A 13,127-nucleotide genomic window follows, 5' to 3' on the forward strand; every position below is an offset into this window, starting at 1 on the left:
CCTCAGTATCTGTGAAGCACAGTATAGCAAAGCACAATAGAACAAGGTGTGCCTGTATTTCTAGATTTCTGCTGGGAATCCTAGCCCCTGAATAAAATGTCAAGTAATAGAATCTAACCTCCTTTGGGTCCTTTCTCCTAGAGGATGGAAAATCAGTCTGCTATCTCGGGCTATCACTGGGGCTCTTTTTCCTGGTGCCGACCGATTGGCCTTATTCTCCTCCGCTCTTTGGTCCCTGAGCATTCCTGTCACCATTCTGTCTCCCCATGTTTCCAACTTTAAGACTTCTGGAGGTTTAGGGCGCCTGGGTGGCTCAGTCATTTAAGCATCTGCCTTCAGCTCAGGTCATGATCCCAAGGTCCTAGGATCGAGTCTCACATTGGGCTCCTGGCTCAGCAGACAGTCTGCTTCTCCCTCTACCCTTCCCCCCTGCACATGATCTCTCTCACTCTTTCTCTCAAATAAATAAATAAAATCTTAAAAAAAAAAAAAAGACTTCTTGAGGTTCACTGGCTTATGGTACCATGACCATATCCCTCCCTGGCATGGGGGAACATTCTGTGATTCTTGGCCATCTCAGGGCTCTGAGAAACTCTCGGAGGCTGCCTTACCCTTCCTACAGACACCACAAATGGATGTCTCTTCCGCTTCCTCAGCAAGCTGAAACAGGGAACCCTGGAGCCTTCCTGCCCACTTTACTTTTAACCATGGACAGGGCACAGTTACCCTTTGCACTCGGATCTCCAAACCAGGCTGGTCTTATGTGATTCCCTCCTATTTGCCCTGATTCAGCCTGCTCAAGGGCACAGACCTCCTAAGTGACTCACTGGCATCAAAACAATTCTCAATTGCCTTCTGGCTCTCTTCCTGCCCGGCATCCCAGGTCATTTTCTCCAGGCTTGAGCATGGAGCAACGGGGCCCTTCTCTGCCGCGCATCCTGGGCTTCATGTCATACCCAGGCCTCGGCTGTGGGAAGCCACAACTTTTGACTACTTGGCTAGTTGCTTTTGCCTATGTCATCACTCCTGAGGGAAACGAGGCTGCCTGCCTAGAGGAGAGTAAGGGTAGGGCCACTGAGAAAGCAGAAACAGTAGCAAAGGCTCATATCATGCCATCACATGGTTAGAAGTGTTCCCAATCATGGTTTGAGACAGACAACAAAGGAGGTATGTATTTCAACTTGCTGGCTGCCCTTACAGAACACAAACTGACTAGGAGATGGGGAGGAAGTTGGACTGGTTTAACAGCTGTGATTCACTATCACATGCTCATATTATTTTAGCAATATTTAATGAGCATTCCAAATTCTGCGACAGTACCAATAAGAGTCACCATTTCTGCCCCCGAATGAAGCCGCAGGTGATGGCATAATAGATAAAGATCACTGAAAACGGACTAATAATTTTCTGAAGTGGTAGGTTGAGTTTTTGCTCATTCACTATTTACTTGGCAGTGGAGGGGGTGGAGGATGGGGACTGCATTTTTGGGCCAGAATGTAATGGCATTTGAAAAAAAAAGATTTATTTATTCGAGAGAGGGAGAGAGAGCGAGCGAGCGAGAGAGAGAGAGAGAGAGCATGAGCAGGGGGCAGAGGCAGAAGCAGGCTCCCCACAGAGCGGGGAGCCTGATGCGGGGCTCAATCTCAGGCCCTGGGGGATCATGATCTGAGCTGAAGGCAGATGCTTAACGAACCAAGCCCCCCAGGCACCCCTGTAAAGGCATTTTTTGGTCTATAGTTGTGACTAGGCATATCAGTGGTATCATTGACCTGGGAAGGCCCTCTTTCATGTCTCTGGCCCTGGGGCAGGACATAAAGATTTATGGGGTCTCCTTTGCTTATAATGCAAGCATATTTCCAGTTTCTCTCCCCAAGTTTGCAGCTTCTAGAACAGGAGCTCAGTCAGTAGTAGTTCTATGAATGTGATTCAGTATAGATCATCATCATCAAAAAAAATTCAAGTGAGTCACTCTGTCTTGCTGTGAAAGTTTTGAAGGGCAAGTATGGCCATCAGTTTCTTTTCCTGATCTGGAAGGTTCTCCCAGTAAACAAGTCATCCAGAGGTCCTAAACTGGCCGTGATCCTGGTCCAGGATCACGGTCAGGACATGGAAGGCATGGGAATGCATGCTTTGTTTCCAGGGCCTATAAATAGTGAGAAGCAACTGAGTTGAACTCAATCAGCCCATCTCCCTAAATGTCCACCTGATTGAAAAAGGGGACACTGGTTACCTGTCCCGAGGATGGCATCACCTGAACCAGGCCAGGACAGTGGCTGCTCCTGACAGCTTAGAGAACTAATTTTCAGATCACGTATCATGTTAACTTCATAAAACTAAGAAAAAAAAAATGAATGCAAATATCCTCTGAAGAATTATAATCGTCTATCTGAAAAGCTGGACCCCAGCGGTTCTCACGTATGTGCTGGTCTCCATGTGAGCAGCTAGCAATCAAAGCTTTGGTTCTTTAACACATGTGAGATTATTTTGAACCATGTGGGATTTGAACTCTCTGCATTTCCCACAGGAAGCAGCATGCTGGTGAGAGCCAAGAACACACCAGGGCCCCCAGACTCATATCTGAGGCTCGTTAATCAGACACTACAATTAATACATATCTGTAAGAAGAGGGAGAAATTTCTCTTGAGGTTTGCCTTTCTTTTAATTGCCTAATTTCCTGAGAGAGATGCAAAATTATTCTAATTCGTACAAATCTGGATTTGACCTTCATGTGGCCAACAGATGTGTCAGTGGGTTACAAAAATCTATTTTTCTAAAATGAAACTATGCAATGGTAAAAGAAATGAAGAACTACATCCCTACTGTAGCACCCCAATTCCCACCCCTATCAAAGCATTCCCCAGGCAATATACGCATCAGGCCTCAATCAAATATTAGGTAGGCCCGCATGAATCGAATATAGACACTGGCAAGGATTTAGAAATTTAAACATTCTTCTAGTGACTTAAGTAAATCGTTCTCATGGTACTGCTGCCAGCCCTCCTTGGGGGCAACGCTTTTAGAACTTGGAAAAATCTGGACTTTGAGTCTTTAAACTCGTGGAAATGGGGTTTTGATAAGCTCAGGCTCTAGAGGTTGACTGGCCCTATGTTTGCTAAGTAATAGACCAGCCTTGGTATGAAAACCATATGATGAAAGAACACAACTGGCTTCTCTTGTCAGGGCCCACCCAGGCAAGTTGCAGTAGGTAGCTTGTGCTCTAAATTCTAGAAGCTCAGACAGTGTCAGGAAAAATTTCGGGACACAGACTTGATTTTTTTTTTATTTAAATTCAATTAACATATAGTGTATTATTAGTTTCAGAGGTAGAGTTCAGTGATTCATCAGTTGCACAGAACACCCACTGCTCCTTACATCACATGCCCTCCTCAATGCCCATCACCCAGTTACCCCATCCCCCCACCAGACTCGATTATTGAGAATTGTGTGAGGAAGGCTGTTTCTCTGTTTTGATGCATAGCCAAATTTCTTAATAAACATAATTTTTATCTTTTTTGTCCTTTTTGTGGTCATTCTCCATCTTTCTCACTGGCTTTTCAGGTTCTTTGCTTTCAATCTAGGCGACCTCACTGGACAAAATAAATGGGATTTCTTCTTTCACTTAAAATCCTTCAATATTTTATCAACGTGCATACAGTAAAATCTGAGGTCCATGAAATTGATAAAGTCATGTGAAATTGGTAAATTGAAGTCATACATTATAGAATACTAAGATATATATAGAATACATACATAAAATGTAATATATGTTTAGAATAGTGTTGAGGAGGAAAATCTTCTGCCCTATGGCCCTTCTAGCTGGACTTAGAATCAAACTGACATGAGACAGATTAACAGGAGAAAATCAAATTTAATAGATGTACATATGAGGAATCCACAGACATGGAATTCCAAAGACAGTGAGGCACCAAGAAGCTTATATGAGCTAAGGAAAAAAGTAGGGGCCTGCTGACACAAAGGGGAGAAAACTCATTAGCAAGAGGTGAAAGGAGATGTTTGGAAAAACAAGATTGTTCTATAATGCAGATGAGTTCCTTCTGTAAAAGGGGCCTCTGTGCATACTTCCCCTCCTGTTGCAGGCTTTCCTTTCCAATGTAAATGTAGGCAGTCATGGGGGAGGCAGAGCACCTTTCCTGCTTATTACTTTTAACCCAAAAAGATCTTTATGTCAAAGTGGCACATTTTGGGGTGCCTCATCCTGCACCCCTTTAATAGCAAAAGATTTAAAACAATCTAAATGTTGATTAGTGATTAGCTAGTTGATTAGTGATTAGTTAACTAGTGATTAATGAAGTATTGTAGATTCATACAATGGAATGCTATGCATCTGTGAACAAGAATGAGGAAGCTCTTTATATATGGATATGGTAAGAACGGTAGGCCAGAACCCCCACTTCATATCCTCAAAACCAAAGCCCTCATTCATTCCCCCTGCTACTGGAAATGTTGACAAATGACACTTCATAGCTGAGTTCCCCTCTGGAGATTGTCCAGATTGTCTCCACTTGCTTGCCCCTCCCTTTTCTTCTTTTCTCTTTTCCTTTTTTTTTTTTTTTTTTTTTAAGTAGGCTCCACACCCAGCGTGGAGCCCAACATGGGACTGGAACTCACCACCCTGAGACTGCAACCTGAGCTGAAATCAAGAGTCAGACACGTAACCGAATGAGTCACCCAGGCGCCCCTGCCCCTCCCTTTACTGCTAAGCCCACCATAGTCTGGTCACTATGCCCGCTGCCCTGTTAAAATTCCCCTCATGTCACCATATTAGGGCAACTAACACTAGCTGCAGTAACCTGCAGAACCTCAGAGCCTTAACAGAAGTAGTAAAGGATCGTGTAGAAAGTTTCCTGACTAGGCATACCTCACTTCCTCCACATCCCAGGGCTCAGCAATCAGTCACATGGCCTCAACAGAACTGCAAGGAAGTCTGGGAATGCAGACCTCTTGTGTGCCCTGGAAATGGGACCACGGAGCATCTGGATGGATGGAACCTTCCACATCAATGATGGTGACCTCCTCGCTGCCACCCAGTGGCTACTTTTAAGCTCTCCTTTGCCCTGACCTCCCTGTGGCATTGCTCATCCTTGATGACTACTTCCTCGACTCATCTGCTTTCTGGAGCTCCCCACCTGCCTCCAGCTGGTTGTCTGCCCCTTTAGCGCCTCGGTCTCATGTCCTTCATAGGCTCATCTTCTCTGCTGCTTTCATTATGGCTACATCTCTCTTCTGCCCAAAACACTGAGGATAGGGGCCTTTCCCTACTCTTTTTGTATCCCCCATTCTTTTTTTTTTCTTTTGCATTCCAATTCCTAACAAGGTGACTGCCACTTAGTAAGTGCCCCATGAATGTTTGTGAATTAGATTGGTGAATGATTCTTCGTTGTCAACACACTCATAGTCCATATACACAAAATTAATCCCAGAGGCAATATGAGCAAAGTGTAAATATTAGGGGTCTCCAGGTGCTGTGCAAGGTCACAGAAGAACAAAGTCTCTTCTTGCTGAAAGGAGATAAGGAAATCCGCACGGATGAGGCAAGAGTAGAATGGGGAGGTCAGACTCTCCTGTGCCAAGATGGCCATGGAAGTATTTGGAGTGAGAGCTACTAGGGCAGAGATAGTGTGCAGGTGAATTTGGCTGAAAGGGAGGGTATGTACAGGAAGGAAACAAGAGGCAAGAGATAGGTTTGAAGAAAGAGAAGGCTTGTTGGTAAGGATCCTGAGAATTATGTACCCTTGACTATTCTACCAGCCCTGGAAAGCACTGAAGATTTTTTATCAGAGTGATTATTAAACATTTCCTAAGCACTTTACTATGTGCTGGACACTTTTCTAGGTACTTGGGTCCATCAGTGGTTAGAACACAGAAAGAGCCCTGCTTTCAAGTGAGTTATATTATAGGAGAGGGAACAGACAAGAATAAAGACAAACAAGAATATTATAGGAGAGTGAAAAGACAAATAAGAATACATATGTAAATTACATATCATTTTGGAAGGTGGTAAGTACTATGGGAAAAAGAAAATTAGAGCAGGGTAAAAAGGAATCATAGTTATGGGGGCAGGGCAAGAGAGTGGGGACAGATTACAATATTGAATAGAATGCTGAGGGTAGGGGCACCTGGGTGGTTCAGTTGGTTAAGCATCTGCCTTCAGCTCAGGTCATGATCCCAGGGTCCTGGGATCGAGCTCACATCAGGCTCTCTGCTCAGCAGGGGGGTCTGCTTCTCCTTCTCTCTCTGCCCCTCCACCTGCTTGTGCTCTCTCTCAGAGAAAGAAAAGAAAAGAAAGGAAAGGAAAGGAAAGGAAAAAAAGAAAGAAAGAAAAGAAAGGAAAGAAAGGAAGGAAGGAAGGAAGGAAGGAAGAAAATCTTAAAAAAAAAAGAATGCTGAGGGTAGACATCACTGGATAAGTGAGACTTGAGAAAGGATTTGAGGAGGTGAAGGCATTAACCAAGTCAGCATCTGGAGGGGGGAAGGGTTGTATTATGTACTGCTGGAAAACAAATCACCCCAGAATTTAGAAGCTTTAAACAATAATAAGGATCTATTATCTCATAATTCCTGTGGGTCAGGAATTCAGAAGCAGCTTAATTGACTCAGAATGTCTCCCAAGACTGTAGTCAAGATGTTGACTGGGGCTGCAATCATATGAAGACGTGACTAGAGAAGGAGGATCTACTTCTAAGGGGGCTCATCCACGTGGCCGGCAGGCTAATGTGTCTGTTACTGGATGGTCTTCATTCCTCACCACATGGGCCTCTCAACAGGGCTGTGTGAGCATCCTCATGACAGGGTGGGTGGCTTTCCCCCAGAGCCAGTGATCCAAGAAAGAGGAATATAGAAGTCATAATGTTTTTTATGACCTAGCCTCAGAAGTCACAAGCCATCATTGCTGTAGCATCCTACTGGTTACACTGGTTGGCTCTATTCAGCATGAAAGGGGACTATACAAGGGCATGAATACCAGCAGGTGAGATTCACTGGGGGCCATCTTGGAGGATGGTTACCATGGGAGTATTCCAAGTAACAAGAGGAAACAACTAGAACAAAGGTTCTATGGTGGGAATGTATGTGGAACAGCAAAGTTGGTGTGGAGAAGATTGTGCTGGGGGGGGCACTGTAGATGAGGAGCTCAGAGAGGTAATGTAGGGCTTTGTAGGCTGTCATGAAGACTTTGACTACAAGTGAAGGGATGGAAAATATTCCATGTAAATGAAAAACAAAAGAAAGCTGGGGTAGCTAAATTTCTATCAGACAAAATAGACTTTAAGACTATAACAAGAGACAAAGAAGGTCACTGCATAAAGGGGTCAATACAAGAGGATATAACATTTGTAAATATTTATGCACTCAGCATAGAAGCACCTAAATATATAAAGCAAAATTTAATAGACCTAAGAGGAGAAATAGACAGCAATAATGATAGGGCCTTTTAATATCCACTTACATCAATGGAGAGATCATCCAGACAGATCAATAAGGAAACACTGGCCTTAAATGACACATTAGACCAGATGAACTTAACAGGCATATTTAGCCATAAGAGACTCTTAATCATAGGAAAGAAACTAAGGGTTGCTGGAAGGGGGGTATGGGGGATGGGGTGACTGGGTGATGGATATTAAGGAGGGCATGTGATGTAATGAGCACTGGGTATTGTATAAGACTGATGAATCACTGAACTCTACCTCTGAAACTAATAATACATTATATGTTAATTAATTCAATTTAAATTTTAAAATTGTTAAAAAAAAAAAAAAAAAGACCCTGGGTTGGGGGGAAACAGGCATATTTAGAACAGTCCAACCAAAAGTAACAGAATACACATTCTTCTCAAGTGCACATGGATTATTCTCCAGTATCAATTTAGGAAGACTGAAATCATACCAAGTACCTTTTCTGACCACAGTGATCTAAAATCAATTACAAAAAGAAGCCTGGAAAATTCACAGATATGTGGAGATTTAACAACATATTCTTGAACAATCAATGGATCAAAGAAGAAATCAAAAGAGAAATAAAAAAATATCTTAAGACAAGTGAAAATGGAAATGCAGCATACCAATACTTATTGGGTGCAGCAAAGCAGTTCTAAGGGGAAAGTTCATAGCAATAAATGCCCGCCTCAAGAAATAAGAAAGGGGCACCTGGCTGGTTCAGTCGGTAAAGCATGCAACTCTTGATCTTGGGGTTGTGAGTTTGAGCCCCATGTTGGGCATAGAGTTTACTTAAAGAATAAATTGTTTAAAAAAAAAAAGAAGAAAGATCTTAAATAAACAACTTAACTTTACATGTCAAGGAACTAGAAAATGAACAAATGAAACCCAAAGTTAGTAAAAGGAAGGCAATAACAAAGATCAGAGCGAAAATAAATGAAATAGAGACTAAAAAGGCAACAGAAAAGATCAAACTAAGAAGCTGGTTTTTTGAAACTAAGAGCTGGCTTTTTGAAAAGATAAAACTGATAAATGTTTAGCTGGGCTCAGCAAGAAAAAAAAAAGAGGACCCAAATAAATAAAATTAAAAATGAAAGACAAGATGTTACAACTGATACCACAGAAATACAAAATCATATGAGACTACTATGAACAATTATACACCAACAAATTGGACAACCTAGAAGAAATGAACAAATTCCTAGAAACATATAGCCTACCAAGATTGAATCATGCAGAAATAGAAAATCTGAACAGACCAATTACTAGTCAGAAGATTGAATCAATAATCAAAACCTCCCAATAAACAAAAGTCCAGGACAGATGGCTTCATTGGTGAATTCTACCAAACATTTAAAAGAAGAATTAACATCAATCCTTCTCAAGCTTTTCCAAAAAAAGAAGAGGGAATACTTCCAAACTCATTTTATGAGACTGGAATTACCCTGACATCAAAACCAGACAAGGACATCACAAGAAAATTACAGGCCAACATCCCTGATGAACACAGATGCAAAAATCCTCAACAAAATATTAGCAAACCAAATTCAACAATTCATTAAAAGGATTAACACTGTGATCAAATGGGATTTATTCCAGGGATGAAAGTATGGTTCAACATATGCAAATCAGTCACTAACAAAATGAAGGATAAAAGTCAGATGATCATCTCAATATATGCAGAAAAAACATTTGACACAATTCAACATCCATTAATGATAATTCTCAACAAAGTGGGTATAGAGGGAATGTAACTCAACATAATAAAGGTCATATATGACAAGCCCACAGCTAACATCATAGTCAATGGTAAAAAGCTGAAAGTTTTTCCTCTAAGATCAGGAACAAGACAAAGATGCCCACTCTCACTGCTTGTATTCAATATTGTTTTAGAAGTTCCAGCCAGAACAATTAGGCAAGAAAAAGAATAAAAGACATCCGAGTTGGAAAGGAAGCAATAAAACTGTCACTATTTGTAGATGACATTATATATAGAGAACCCTAAAGACTCCACCAAACAAAATCAAAAAACCCCACAACCTGTTAGAACTAATAAACACATTTGGTAAAGCTGCAGGCCACAAAGTCTACATACAAAAATCTGTTGCATTACTATACATTAATAACAAGCTATCAGAAAGAGAAATTAAGAAAACAATCCCATTCACAATTGCTTAAAAAATAACATACCTAGAAATAAATTTAACCAAGGATGTAAAAGACTTGTACACTGAAAACTGTAAGACATTGAACAAAGAAATTGAAGAAGACACAAATAAATGGAAAGATGTTCCATGCTTGTGGATCAGTAGAATTAATAGTCAAAATGTTCATGCTACCTAATGCAATGTATAGATTCAATGCAATTCCTATCAAAATTCCAACGGCATTTTTTACAGAAATACAACAAACAATCTTAAAATTTGTATGGAACCACAAAAGATCCCAAATGGCCAAAACAATCTTGAGAAAGAAGAACAGAGCTGGAAGCATTATACTTTCTGATTTTAAACTATATTACAAAGCTATAGGAATTAAAACAGTATAGTATTGGCATAAAAACAGACACATAGATCAACAGAGCAAAATAAGAGAGCCCAGAAATAAACCCATACAAATGTGGTCAATTAATTTATAACCACATAAATGTTTGGAGCCAAGAATACATAATGGGAATTTATAACACTGCTAGAAAAACTGCACAGCCTCATGAAAGAGAATGAAACTGGACCACTATTTTAACCATACACAAAAATTAACTCAAGATGGATTAAAGACTTGAGCATAAGACCTGAAACAATAGAACTCCTAGAAAAAAATTTAGGTGGTAAACTCCTTGATATCGGCCTTGACAACATTTTTTTTTTTTTAATTTGACACCAAAAGGAAAGGCAACAAAAACCAAAACTAAATAAATGGGACTGCATCAAACTAAAAAGCTTCACACAGCAAAAAGGAAACCCTCAACAAAATGAAAAGGCAACTTACTGAATGGGAGAAAATAATTGCAAATCATCTAGCTGATAAGGGGTTAATACCCAAAATATAAAAAAACCTCATACAGCTCAATAGCAAATGAATAGACATTTTTTCAAAAAAGACATTCAGGTGGCCAACAGGTATACGGAAAGATGCTCAACATCACTCATCATCAGGGAAATGCAAATCAAAACCACACTGAGCTATCACCTTACACCTGTCAGAATAGCTAGTACCAAAAAAAAAGTAAGAAACAACAGGTGTTTGTAAGAATGTGGAGAAAAAGAGAACCCCGTGCATTCCCCTATGGGAATGTAAATTGGTGCCCCAAGAAGGCAAACAGGAGGGAGGTGCCTCAAAAAATTAAAAATAGAAATACCATATGATCCAGCAACCCCACTTCTGTGTATTTATCCAAAGGAAATGAAAACGCTGACTTGAAAACACGTATGCACCCCCATGTTCACTGCAGCATCATTTCCAATAGCCAAGACATGGCAGCAACCTAAGCGTCCAAAGGTGGATGAATAAGATGTGGTATATACAGTTGACCCTTTAAAAAAAAAAAAAGATTTTATTTATTTGACAGAAAGAGAGCACAAGCAGGGGGAGCGGCAGAGGGAGAGGGAGAAGCAGGCTCCCTCTGGGCAGGGAGCCCGATGCGGGGCTCGATGCCAGGACCCTGGAATCATGACCTGAGCGCAAGGCAGACACTTAACGGACTTAGCCCCCCAGGTGCCCCTCCAGTTGACCCTTGAACAACATGGGTTTGAACTTCGTGGGTCCACTTATATGTGGATTTTTTTCGATAAACACAACAGTACTATAAATGTATTTTCCTTATGATTTTCTCAACATTTTCTTTTACTTATTACAAGAACACAGTATATATTACATATAATATACAAAATGCATGTTAATTGACTGTGTTATTGGTAAGGCTTCTAGTCAACAGTGGGCTATTAGTAGTTAAGTTTTGGGGAAGTAAAAAATTACATGTGGATTTCTGCCTGCGCAGGGGGTCAGCACTCTCAACCTTGGCATCATTCAAGGGTCAGCTGTATAGATGCAATGCAATATTATTCAGCCATAATAAAGAAGGAAATCTTGGGGCACCTGGGTGGCTCAGTCGGTTAAGCATCTACCTTCAGCTCAGGTCATGATCTCAGGGTCCTGGGATTGAGCCCCATGTCTCACTGGGCTCCCTGCTCAGCGGGGAGTCTGCTTGTCCCTCTCCCTCTGCCCCCCCTCCTGCTGTCTCTTGCACCCTCTCTCAAATAAATAAATCTTTAAAAAACAAAAGGAAGGAAATCTTGCTGTTTGTGACATGGATGGACCTTGAGGGCTATATGAAAGACACATGTTGTGTGATCTCATTTATATGTGGAATCTTAAAAAACCCCAAAACCAAAACCTGAACTCAGATATAGAGAACAGATTGGTGGTTGCCAAAGGCAGGGGGGGGGGCAAATGGGTAAAGGGGGTCAAAAGGTACAAACTTCCATATAACGTACAGATGGCGACTACAGTTAATAATAATGTTTGGCATATTTGAAAGGTGCGAAGAGAGTAAATCTTAAAAGTTCTCGTCACAAAAAAAAATTGTACCTGCATGCTGACAGATGGTAACAGACTTATTGTGCTAATCATTTCCCAATATATACAAATGTTGAATCATTATGTTGTGCACCTGAAACTAATACGTTATATGTCAATTACATCTCAATTAAAGAACTGCATATAAAAGACTTTTATTTTATTTATTTATTTATATATTTGACAGAGAGACATAGCGAGAGAAGGAACACAAGCAGGGGGAGTGGGAGAGAGAGAAGCAGGCTTCCCACCCAGCAGGGAGCCCGACGCGGGGCTCTATCCCAGGACTCTGGGATCATGACCTGAGCCGAAGGCGGACGCTTAAGGCCTGAGCCACCCAGGTGCCCCTAAAAGAGACTTTTATACTGTGAATGAAATGGGGAGTCACTGGAAGGTTTTGAGCAGAGGAATGACGGGAGCTGACATGTTTTAATTAGCAATAATCGCGCCTCCGATAAACCTCATTGGCTACGATTCTGCCACTGCGCAAAGCTGACTTATATTTTAGAGTCTCGCTCTTGCTGCTGTGCTGTGTCATTATCAGCATTTTTGAAGATTAATATGACCCTGCCCTTGAGGAAGTGCTCAAACTCCGCTAAGGGAATCCATTAGGATGCTAGAGTAAGAATCTAGATAATAAGCCTGGGTCTTCATATTAACAAGGACCTGCCCAGGGGCAGAGGCAACAGAAAGGGAAGGGGAAATATGATTGAGAAAGGTGCTATAAAGGACAAATGCCCCCGTTAATGACGGATTTGATACGTGAGGTGAGACAGTGACCAAAAAGATAAAAAATACCTAGAGTCTTGGAGCCTTTGAGACCCGAAGAGTCCATCTAGAAGCGAAATGCGACGTCAGTGGAGGGCGCCCTCCTTAAAAATCAACGACCCCATTCCTCTGAATGGAGATGAGCCGGAGCTGCTGGGACAGCCCTGATAGAAAATTCCAGCTTACAGTAGTGCAGGAGAGCACAGCTAGTGGGATTAATGGAAGGGCTGTCAAATCCACCTTCCGTCTCACTTTCACACTCGAATTTGACCCGAATTCAAAGCAAGGGACTATGGGAAAGAAGCAGGATTTATGGCCATACTCTCCACC

At 41.5% G+C, this 13,127-nt stretch overlaps 1 pseudogene; it reads right to left on the reverse strand.

Annotated features, from left to right (window-relative positions):
* Nucleotides 1–12,363: 12,363 nt before the first annotated feature.
* Nucleotides 12,364–12,523, reverse strand: LOC123323432 (annotated as a pseudogene).
* Nucleotides 12,524–13,127: the final 604 nt, after the last annotated feature.

This window comes from Neomonachus schauinslandi, chromosome X (genome assembly GCF_002201575.2).
Source record: "Neomonachus schauinslandi chromosome X, ASM220157v2, whole genome shotgun sequence".
NCBI lineage: Eukaryota > Metazoa > Chordata > Mammalia > Carnivora > Phocidae > Neomonachus > Neomonachus schauinslandi.